General features: G+C 36.2%; 1 pseudogene; it reads left to right on the forward strand.

The window, feature by feature from the left end:
• Positions 1 to 10,997: 10,997 nt before the first annotated feature.
• On the forward strand, positions 10,998 to 12,327 carry LOC116574967 (annotated as a pseudogene).
• Positions 12,328 to 12,789: the final 462 nt, after the last annotated feature.

Below are 12,789 nucleotides of genomic sequence, written 5' to 3' on the forward strand. Positions count from 1 at the left end.
TTGATAATTTACAAATCCTCAGAGGAATTTTTTCTTCCTTGTGCTCAGTAATAGTAAAGGAGGAATGAGGTAGAGGTGTGTGTAGGTGTGGCGATAAGTGTACAGGTTTATTATTAGCTCATTTTTGTTTTTGTCATGATGCTATAAAGCCCATCCTTATACAGGTTCATCCAATAGCCTCCCCTCCATAAGCTGATCGTTCCTTTACCTTTGGTTCCCCAAGCTCCACAAGACCACGAACAGTGATTCTTAAATTCTCCAAGTTTGATAAATGCTCTCAAGACAACTGGTTTCAATGCCAATTCTAGTCCATGTGTATTCCCTTCTCCATAAAAACCCAGCACTGAATATCAGGTGACCAAATCATGTTACTTAATAATGCTTCACATTTGTGTTCACTCACTGGCTTTCAGGCCATTCCCTTTTACTTCTAAGCTCATTTAGCCCTTGGCTCTTTATAATGATCTCCAACATAATTTATAATTTAATGACTGGTTACTCAGTACTGACAAGATGATTCTGCTGAAATCCTAACTCTCAGCTCCTTAACTTCTCTCTTACGATTCAGTATCAACCATTCGTTTTCAAGTGCCATGGCCTCTTGGAATTTGTCAGTATGAGGAATGCCAACTCCTCATTTTTTCCATTTCCATTTTCTAAAAAACAGCAACAAAACGAAACAAACAACTAACAACAACATCAACAAAACCCACAAAAAATACAAACCAACCAACCAAAAAAAAATCCTTATTTTTCTGGTTCACTTCCTCAATTCGTTACTCCATCTGACAATTCCTGGGAGCCTTCGGGATCTTACTCCAGTATACTCTCACTTTACAATGCACCTTTCCCCCTCAATGTCTTTCTTCCCTGTTTACCCAGCCCAACAGTCAATCATTATAGTTTCCTTGAATGCATTAACTCTTTTGTTCTTTCTGTGCTTCCTCCAACTCAGATGGAAGAAACAGTATCCCAGTTAACTGCCTATCATTGCCTTCACCTATCCAGAAGGACAACCTGCACTTACAGCTTTAAATATATTTAGAATCCAATTACTTTTCAACACCCCCATTCCCATCCCCCTATTCAGAGCCGCCATCTTTTCCCACCCAGATTACTGCAGAAGACTTCTAATTTGTCTCCTTGTTCCCACCCTGGTTTTTCTACCATCTGAGTCCAACACAGTAATGATGGCCATCCCTTTAAAAATTAATTCAGATCATGTCACTCACCTGCACATGTGCACACACACACACACAAGAAATATCTCCCCACTTCACTCAAAGAAACATGAAATGTATTACAATTATGTACAATTATAATAGGTGAACATATGCCTTGTTTGCCCAAGAAATTTCAGCCTTAAAAGGGTCATGGTTTATGCAATTAACTATATTATTATTGCCTACCCTTAAGGCCCTATAAAATCTACCTTATTTCCATTATTTCATCTCTGTTGTATCTCCTACTGTGCACTTATTTGATCACTTACCTTTGATTTCTCTCTTCATTATTACCTGTCCATGCGTGCCCCCTTGAACAATGCAGCATGTTGCTGCATAGAATCTTCAGCATTCTGGTGACTGTTCCTTTTTCCTAGAAAACTTCACCGAGATAATCAGATAACTATTTCCTTCATTTAATTTCATATCTTTTTTTTTTTTTTCAAATTTCTCTTTCCCAGGGCAGCCCATCCTAACTACCCTATTGAAAACTGCAATCTGCCTCTGTAACCTAAGATTTCCAGTGCCTTATGCTGTACTATTTTTTCCCTTGGTCATTGATCACCTTTTCACATTCTTTGAAACATATACATATATATTTATATATTTAAAAATATGTCTACTTCCATTAAAATATAAACTACTTAAAGGCACAGACTTTCTGTTTTAGTCTTTCTTGTGTTCCAAGTATCCAAAACACTCTGTGACAAAGTAGTTTCTTAAACTGTGTAATGAAATAAATAATACAAATAAGTTACCATAACCAAAAATCATTACTTTCGAGATTGAAAGGATCAACTCATCAATATACATCCCAGCGCATAAAAAAAGCCTCATACCAGGCACAAAATATTCAAAATATCATGGATAAAAAAAATGTCTTAAAGCTTGCAGAAAGAAAAGAGAGACAATTAGAATCAAAGTTCATATATAAGAATGATGTAAGAATCTTTTGTAGCCACATTTGAAGTAGAAGAAAAAGCAGAAAAACCTTAAATGTTTTTAGGTAAATGTCCAATCTAATATTCTATCCCAAAGCAATTCTCCCATCAAGGATTCATATTAAGTAAGGATATTATAAGGTATCTATGGTCTCAAAAATTAACCTTTTATTCATCTTTTCTTCCTTCCTTTGAGAGCTAGTGCAGAATATGTTTCACTGAAACAGTAAACCAAGAAAGGAGAACCAAGCAATAGAAGGTCCACAAGAGATAAGTGAATAGATAGATAAATGAATAGAAAGAGAATGGAGGGTGAAAATCCAAAGATAACAAATTTAAACAGAGAGGGAGGGCAACCAGACCAGGTTGGAGCATGGAGGTCTGGGGTTTTGATGGGCATTCAAGAAGAGTTGAGGCAATAAGCTACATATTTTTAAGAAGCTGAAGCTGGTCTTTCTGAGGAAAATGAAGAGTCTTGAGAGGCATTTTCTTGATGGCATAAAATAAAAAAAAAGATCTTGTAAAATTCCATCCATAAATCTGATTGAGAGAGCTTGACAATATTTCAAGACAATCACTCAAAAATAATCCAAATGATGAGAAATCGAAACCACAGATCTCAGATACATGTAGTAGTGGGGTGCTAATTCTTACAAAAGATTGTATATGAATCTTCAAGATGAGGAATTACTATCAAACTGTTCCATAACCTTAAGGCATTTATCTGTAGAAACCACAAAAGGGACAGAACTGCATCTCAAAAATGGAACCGACTGGGACAAAGGTGCTAACAAGAATAAAATATTAAGTCAAGGGAGGTTTATGAATAGAATAGACTCCAACCTATATAAGGACAGAGAAGTTGTGTTATAAATGGGGAACAGCTAAGTATATAGGTGAGTTCGAACTCCATAATGAGGTGATAGTTCTCTCTGAGTGGGAGGAAAGGGAACCAGAAAACAAGAAAGCAATCCTTTTGTGACAGAAGAGGCAGAGTATCACTGAAGATAATGAGCAATAACATAGTTGCAATACTGAAGTATATTTTAAAATATTTAGTTACTCAGACACTGTTATGGAAGGTAATTAATACAAGACTAATGTGCTTGCACATTTATTTTATAAAAACTTCTTAAAATTATCTTTAAAAAAGAGATTGTACTTTTTCTTCTAAAATTAAAGTCAACTGTAAAAAAAAAAGAAACTACCGTATGCAAGTTCAGTTTATTTAATAGGTATTTACAAAGGACCCTACTGTATGCCAGATACTCAATTAAATGTTAATTGAATAAAGATAAAATGGTTGATAATTTGATTTCTATCTTTTTTCATACTCTAGTGCTAGTTTTTCTTGAATAATATTTAATTCACTGAGGTGGGAAAATTGCACAGAGACTTCATGAGAAAATACATCTAGATTAAGGATCAGATCAGGACACTTTATTTTGGAAAAATATCAAACTATATTAATGGAGTATGGCAGTTCCCACTTCCTATAATGATATTATCTTAAGTTATATAATCTGAAATTGTAGAAATTACATTCAAATGTGTTGACATTTGCTTTTTGGAATTAGGTGAGACTCAGTCCTATTTTTCATTTTGTGTTATTTTTTTATTGCAGAAATCAACCATTGCATAAACAACTGTTTGTTAAGATGTTGTCTGGTACATTATATAATTATACTGTCATCAATCTCCCTTTAATAATTATTCTTCCCACAAACATAAGAGAAGGATTACTTATGCAGCTTTGTAAAAGTGTAACAGCATATTATTAAGAGAAAATACACAACCTACGCCTTTCCTTTAGTCCTACAAAAAAATACTTTCTTAAGACAAAGATTATTTCAACAAATAATATTTCAGATAGAATGTGTATATAACTCATGATTACATTTCAAGATACAGTGTTTTAATTCCAAACCCTTACTGGGTTTGAAGTCATTATTGTATTGTAAAGAACCAAGATTTAAAACAATAATAAAATAAGCATACTTGTCATGACTGAAAAAATAAAAAGGAAAAAACAAAAAATATATAAAATATAAAAAACAAATTTTTTGAAGTACTGCATCTTGAGGGTAACTATATATACGTATTTCAAAGCTGCATTTGAAGATCTCCTTAATATGAAAATAAAAACCCAACAGAACTTCCTGTTGAACAACTAAAGGCTTAGAAGAATCAAATATTTTTTCAAAGTGGAATTTCAAACCAAAGTATTGATTTACACAATATTTACTAGCACTTTTGTACCATATATGAAACACTATGGTAGGTAGGTACTATGGGAATAGAGATGTCTGTAAAGTATTATCACTTTCACAGACTAGGAAGTAAAATAGATTACTGAATACTTATTATATACAATAGAAAGTAACAGATAAGAAATGTGTAAAAAAATACTATGGGAGGGTACCATTACTTTTTGAGAGTGAGAATAAACCATTGCAAGATGAATAGAATTTGGTAATTTGGTCAATGTATTAGACTTTTATGGCTGCTATAATAAACATCTACAAATCTTGTTGCTTTTAAAACAACAGAAATTTACTCCCTTATGGTTGTGGAGGCCAGAAGTCCAATGTCAAGACTATGGCTGGGCCACACTCTTTCTGAAGGCCCTAGAAAGAATCCTTTCTTGCCTCTTCCAACTTTTGGTGATTTTAGGTGTTCCTTGGTTTGTGGCTGCATACAGCTAATCTCTGCCTTTGTCCTCATGTGGCTTTCTCCATACCTACCTTCTCCTCTGTTGTCTCTTGTAAGGACACTGACATTGGTCAATAGTGTCAATAGTGTCCATCCAGGGTAATTTCATATTAAGATTCTTAACTTAAATACATGTGCAATGACCCTGCAAATCAGGTTCATTGATTTCATGGGATGGGACATGAATTTTTGTTTTTTGGCCATTATTTAATTGGTTAGTCAGAAATTGATGTAAGGGATTCTTGGGGGAATCATGTGAACTGGTTTATAGAAAACAAAAAGAAAATAGCATGCTTTAAAGTGAAAACTGATCAATATAGAAAAATAATATAATGTATAAATATGTGGAAAGTCAACTGAGACCAGGTCATAAAACATTTAATGTAAGACCAGGAATATTGGAAGTTATGTGGTAGTCAATGAGGAAATACTGAATTATATTTAGGAGAGAGATCACATGCTTAGAGTTTCATTTTTAAGAAAATTACTAAGTATGAGGAGGAAAGGTTAATGAGAGGAAAGAATGAAGACTGAATGTTCTAGTCAGTCAGCTGTAATAAAGAAGGAAATCCTGCCATTTGCAAGAAGATAGAAGGACCTTGAAGGCGTTATGCTGAGTGAGACAAGTCAGACAGACAAATAGTGCGTGTTCTCTCTTATATGTGGAATCTAAGAAAGCCAAACTTGTGGAAACAAAGTTGAGTCGTAGATGTCAAGGGCTGGGGGGTGAAGGGTAGGGGGAATTGGAGAGATGTTGATCGAAGGATTCAAACTTGCGGTTGCAAGGTGAATGCGTTCTAGAGATCCAATGCACAGCATAATGACTATAGCCAACAATACTGTATTCTATATTTCAAAGTTGCTAAGAGACTAAATCTTGAATGTTCTCACCAGAAGAAAGAAATAATAATTATATGACCTGATAGAGGAGCTAGCTAATCATACAGCAATATATAAATGTATCAAACCAACATGCTCTATACTTTAATATTATACAATGTAATATGTCAATTGTATCTCAATTAAAAAAAAACAGAAATTTAAGTTAGTAGGAGGATTATTGGAGCTGACCTTTTCCTGGCCACAATATTTCAGCCTGTGGGTGACTTTAACCAGTGAGAGTTGAGAGGAAGAAGGGACTTCTTGCCTTCTGTGCAATGAATGCATTCACCTTCACAGAGCCTTATCTTCAACACCTCTCTAAAACCTCTGGGCAGCACCCACAGGTACCTCTGCTTTCTTTAACACCACTACACAGTATAAATGGAATGAGAGCTACAAATATTCTTTTAAAGTTTCCAATAGCCGCATAAAAAAATGGAACAGACAAAATTAATTTGAATAGTATTTTAAACCAATATACCTAAAATAGCATTTCAATATGTAATCAATATAAAAAATTATGAATAAGATCTTGCTAGAGATTGTGTATGTGTCCTTCTAAAATTTATGTACTGAAACCTCTGTAATAATATTTGGAGGTAGAACCTTTGGTGGGTGATTGGGTCATAAGGATGAAATAAAAGAGACCTTGAAATTCTCCCTGCCCTGCTGCCATGTGAGGGCGGAGCAAGAAGACAGCTGGTCTATGAACAGGATGCAGACTCTCATGGGCTCAGTTCCCATGAGCCACTTTCAAGTGCAAAGTGGACATGCGGGGTTAACAGCTATCCTACTGATCGTCACAGCTCCGTAAAGTGTCCTTGTCTTTGTGTTGTCTCAAAAAGATCATTTGAAATCTGGCAGTCACAACTCAGAGAATTAGAGGGTATAGAGAAACAAATAACAATGTGTTTCCATGCATGCCAGCATTTCTTTTCTCTATATATTTGCTTCTCTGGCTCTTCCCTTTCTTGTCTTAGGCAGAAAATCACATCCATCTCGTTTGGGACCAGTCTTCCTTATTTATCTGTTTGCACCCCTCCCTGTGGTATTTTCCACATCACCTCATGCCTGGCCCACTAACAACAACTTGTTTGAGCATGACTATTTAATGTTGCACTACAACAATAATTACGATTTCTTTTGTTCAGTCATGATCCTAAAATGCTGAAGAGTTGGCATTAATACTTATATTCTCCAGATATTCCCAGAGGCAACTGTACTTTGTAATTTGATGTGAAGTGCAGGTGTTAGAAATAAAAGTGGGCCTGAAAACAGAGCTGCTGGGCACCACTGTTACTTTGTATCCTTCTTCTGGTTTGAAATGTGATGCTTTGATGGAACTACTGTAGGTACCAGCCTGACAGATCTCCCTGTAGGCACATTTGATGGATAAAAAGTCTCAGGCAAAGAGGAAAGATTAATTAGCTCATCTGAGGTCACTTAATAAGACAGTAGCAGAGACAACAGCAGAGATATATATACCCAGAAATATGAATTTGTGGGAATTTACACAGAGCACTTGGCAACTTAATTTTCCTTGATGAGAACCATAACTATAGTATAAAGAACAGTAACTTCTGGATCCCAGCCACTCTAAATGAATTTAAACTCAGTCATGAGTGTCATGTAAATGCCTTCGTATTAATTTCATATTTGCTGTCAATCTTTCTCGCATGAAAACTGATCTGTGTCTTTATCTTGAGCTAATGGCTGTTACTTGTCATGCAAGCTAATGAAAATGTATTTGTTGCTTAGTTCCCCAAAAGGACCTCGCATTTCTACTTCATATGAAAATATTTATCTTCAAAACCTTATGAGAACTTATATCAAAGAGTTCATAAAAATCTACCCAAAAGTTACCAGTTACATAGAGTTCAACTGCATATTTGAAGCCAGAAAGATGGCAGTTTGACATGTAAATTTGAGGATAGAGCAGATAATGTATATTATAAATAAATATTACATGAGAAGATAATGTAAGTATTAGTTACCAAATTATAACGCTAAAGTTCCTAAAGTTGGAAGTGTGAGGGAGAGATGAAAGTAACCTGAGCTAGTGATAATAGTGACACAGTACCTGAAAACTCAAGTTATCTCAGCATAGTCTTGGTTTACTGATTTATTTTATTTATATTCCAAGATGACCTAAATATTCTCCTCAGCTTGACTACATTTTAGACAGATTTCTTCCTGATTACAGGCCTCAACCTCTCTTTTCTTAGAACATTTACTTTAGAAAACTTGCATTATTATTTTTCTGCCTCGTTGAGATATAATTATGTATATATACTGTTTTATATATGATATTATATATACAGTTTTAAAAAATATATGGGGGCACCTGGGTGGCTTAGTGGGTTAAAACCTCTGCCGTCGGCCCAGGTCACGATCCCGGAGTCCTGGGATCGAGCCCCACATCGGGCTCTCTGCTCAGCAGGGAGCCTGCTTCCTCCTTTCTCTCTGCCTGCCTCTCTGCCTACCTGTGATCTCTGTCTGTCAAATAAATAAATAAAATCTTTAAAAAAATAAATAAATAAAAAATATTTTGTTTGGTCACCAGTTAGACCCCAAAACCTGACCTCTACTGCCCACCTGCTTATAGTCACTGACCTCTGTCCCGCATTCTTCCTAAAGTGCTTCTTTCCAGTGCATCTCTTCACACAGGAAAATGGAAACCAAAACCACGCTTCAGGTGATAGCCACTACCCTATCATGACCTCCCACCAGCCCAAGCCAGTTTGTTTGTAACCCTTACCTCACACCTGCACAGATGGACCAAGAAGTGACCTCTAGAATGACCGACAACTACCTTTACCTCATTGTAATACTAAAATTTCTACCCAAAGAGCACAATCTCATTTACATAACATGCAATGTATGTTGAGGCATGTTTCTTTTTTTTTTTTTTTAAAGATTTTATTTATTTATTTGACAGAGAGAGATCACAAGCAGGCAGAGAGGCAGGCACAGAGAGAGGAGGAAGCAGGCTCCCTGCTGAGCAGAGAGCCTGATGCGGGGCTCGATCCCAGGACTCTGAGATCATGACCTGAGCCGAAGGCAGCGGCTTAACCCACTGAGCCACCCAGGCGCCACCGAGGCGTGTTTCTTTAAGGCGTGTGTGCACCCATATGCCCACGTCTACATAAGAGGACAAGACCTCCCTCTCTAAACATTCATCCTAATCCTAAATAAAAGGAACCCATTCACCCTTGCTCAGAGAGTCATGGGTCTGGAAGTTATTCCCAGTGATCGCCTTATTTGCTGCAAATAAAGTTTACTCTGTGTGACAACTCTACCTGGTGTATGTGGGACTCACCAGTGAATGCACTCGTGTTGATTCAGTTACAGTTTTAGGTAGATATGATTTCAGATATGTATATAGTTTTTGGTATATATATAATTTTAAGTATTACATAATTTTAGATATATGTATTTTAGGGATGCATTTAAAAGCAATAATCATAAGATTTATGAATAAGGATATTTAAAAACAAATTTATTTATTTTTTTAAAGTACATATATCATTATTCCATTTTAATTTGAATGCATTTATATAGAATATAATTTTGAATACGTTTGTGTATAATAAAATCCAAACTTTAAAATAGTAATTGCTGGGTTTGAGCAACTTTAATTTTCTTCTTTAAAAATACTCTATCACTTAACTTCTCCGCAATTGACAAATATGGTTAAAAAAAAAAGAACTTATTACGGTATTTTCCATAAATTAAAAAAGATATTGAAACTTGCTTGCATGAATTTATTATTTTTTTATAAACCCCGGTCAAAATTCACTGAATAGATGGTCTTAGGGAAAATTGACTTGTGCATATTTCGTTATTCACTCAGCTGTCTTAATTACTAGTAAATCTGAAACAGTGAAGGTTTTTTTTCCATCATACACCCTTCAGATATTTTTTTAACTTCTTTATCTTTTATGCCTTATGATCAACTGAAATTAAAAGAAAGTAGTTTTAATTTAGTACAAAAGCTAATTGTTCAGCACATTCCAGCAGTTCCTCTTGTCTTAGGTCTGCAAGTACTTTGCCTGAAGCAATACAATTGCAGTTATTCAAAATACATAGGATTTGGAGGATGTATGTATTTTAAGACTCACTTTGCACAGGCTGGCCACAGAGTTACCTTCTGTTACCAGTAATGATCCCTTCATTGGGCTAAGAATTATTTTTAGCAAAGTTAGTCTTCTATAGCCTGTAGCAAAGAAGATAGAAAAAACTGACAAAAACACTTGCCTTCTATTTTGTGACATGTGTTACTATCAGGCACTATACTAGGTAGAATATACCACCGGAAGAACACAGGAAGAACTGGGGAGAGGGTAAATTATCTTCCTTGTATATACTGTGGGAATGTGATTTCTTAAGGGGAGGAGGGTGAGGGAAAAATATACTCTGTCAGTAGTTTGTATCCAGTATGCAGAGCAACTACCAGGCCATCCTTTCAGAATTAAGTAGCAAAGTTCAGGGGACTGAGCAGGTAAAATAAAAATCAGTTTGAGACATTTTCCTTCTCATTTATGTGGGTCAAACTATATTTGTTTCATAGAATTAGGTTAGCTCTGATTAATATTTCTGATTTTTATGTTCTTCTGATCTCAAAATTTCTTTGGTGTGGTCTACCAATCGATTCAAATATTTGAATGCAAAAGTTAATTTTTACAGAGAATTTGTGCATATTAGATTACTAATCTTTCTTTTAGAACTTATTTCCTAAAGCTCTTCTTATAAAGATTTATTTATTTGAGAGAGAGAGAATGAGAGAGGACCCATGTGAGTAGGGGGAGGAGCAGAAGGAGAGAATCTTCAAGCAGACCCCACACACACGCCCTTGAGTGTGAAGCCTGACGTGGGTCTCCATCCCACAACCCATGAGATCATGACCTGAGTCGAAATCAAGGGTAGGGCACTTAACTGACTGAGCCACCTAAGAGCCCTAAAAATCTCTTCTTTTAATTTCTCCTAGCCTTCAATCAATCTTTATGAAAGGTATTAAGCATAAAGTGACATAATCAGTAAATATGTTTGTTTTTTTTTAGGGAAAGAAAAAAATTGCTTCAAATTTCCTGAATGTGAACAGAATGTAATATGGTATTTATGCATCTTTCATAGGAATCTCTTTATTTAAATTTTCTAAAATAACAAGATGAGCTTTTTCATAACAAGTTTGCTGCCAAAACACAGGTGTCATGAAAACCACCACTAAACCTAAACCAAAATGCAAAAGGAAAAAACTCATATCAACATTTTGGTCATTGACACATAGATTCAGGCAAGCGTACCATTACTGGTCGTGGGATCTACAAATGAGGTAGGATCAACAAAGGAACTATCAAAAAATTTTGAGGAGACTGCTGAGATGTGAAAGGGCCCCTTCAAGGATGCCAGGGTCTTGGATAAACTAAAAGCTGAACGCAAACATGGTATCCCCATTGATATTGTCCTGTGGAAATTTGAGACCAATAAGTGTTATGTGACCATCATGGATGCCCCAGGATGCGAGACTTCATTAAAACATGATTACAGGCACATCGTGGGCTCATTGTGCTGTCGTGATTGTGGTTACTGGTGTTGATGCCTTTAAAGCAGGTATCTCCAAGAATGGGCAGACCCATAGCTTGCCCTTCTGGCTTACATGCTGGGTGTAAAACAATGATTTGTTGGTGTTAACAAAATGGCTTCCACTGGGACACCCTACAGCCAAAAGAAACATAAGGAAATTGTTTAGGAAGTCAGCACCTACATTAAGAAAATTGGCTACAACTCTAAAACAGTAGCATTTGTGCCACTTTCTGATTGTAATGGTGATAACATGCAGGAACCAAGTGCAAATGTGCCCGGGGAACCACACTGCTTGAAGCGCTGGATTGCATTCTGCCACCGTTTCATCCAACTGACAAGCCTTTGTGTCTGCTCCTCCAGGATTATCTACAAAATTGGTGGTACTGGTACTGTCCCCACAGACCCAGTGAAGATTGCTGTCCTCAAATGCAGCATAGTGGTCACGTTTGTTCCAGTCAATGTTACAACTGAAGTAAAATCTGTTGAAATGCACCATGAAATTTTGAGTAAGTTTCTTCCTGGAGCCAATGTGGGCTTCAAAGTCAAGAACCTACCTGTCAGAGATGTTTGTCGTGGTAATGTGGATGGTGACAGCAAAAATGACCCAGCAATGGAAGCAGCAAGTTTGATGGCTCAGGTGATTATCCTGAACCTTCCAGATCAGAGCTGGATATGCACCTGTGCTGGATTGTCACACCGCTCACATTGCTTGTGAGTTTGCCAAATTGAAGGAGAAGATAGATCGTCATTCTGGGAAAAAGCTGGAAGGTGGCCCTAAGTCCTGAAAACGTCGTGATGCTGCCATCGTTGATATGGCTCCTGGCAAGCCTTACATAGAATTTATATGAAATTTCTCTCCTCTGGGCCATTTTGCTCTACATGACATGAGAGAGACAGTCACTGTGAATGTCATCAGAGCAACAGACAAAAAGGCAGCCAGAGCTGGCAAGGTCACCAAACCTGCCCAAGAAAGTTCAGAAAGTTAAATAAATACTATCTCCAATTCCTGCCACCCAAGTCTTAATCAGTGGTGGAAGAGTGATTTCAAGACTGTTTGTGTCAATTGGCCATTTAAATTTAAGAGTAAAAGGTTAATCTATGGTTACCATAGATTGTAAAACCTCAGAAGGAAAGGAGAAGGTTTTGGGGACCATTGTTTTTGTGGGTGTGTGTGGCAGTTTTAAGTTATCAGTTTTTAAAATTGGTACTTTTTAATGGTAACAACTTGACCAAAAATCTGTTACAGAATTTTGAGACCCATTAAAGCAAAAGTTTAATGAGAAAAAAAATAATAAAATGAGATTTTTATTCATTCTGTTTTAGATAACAGTCATTTAATACTTCATGCTAGATAGTAACTTGTTTGTTTCCTGTTCCTTTTCTGGAACAGTTAATGCTCTCTGTTTTTTCCAAATAGATGGGGAGCAAATGGAACTTTAATGACTCTT

Source organism: Mustela erminea, chromosome 16 (genome assembly GCF_009829155.1).
Source record: "Mustela erminea isolate mMusErm1 chromosome 16, mMusErm1.Pri, whole genome shotgun sequence".
In the NCBI taxonomy this organism is placed as follows: Eukaryota; Metazoa; Chordata; class Mammalia; order Carnivora; family Mustelidae; genus Mustela; species Mustela erminea.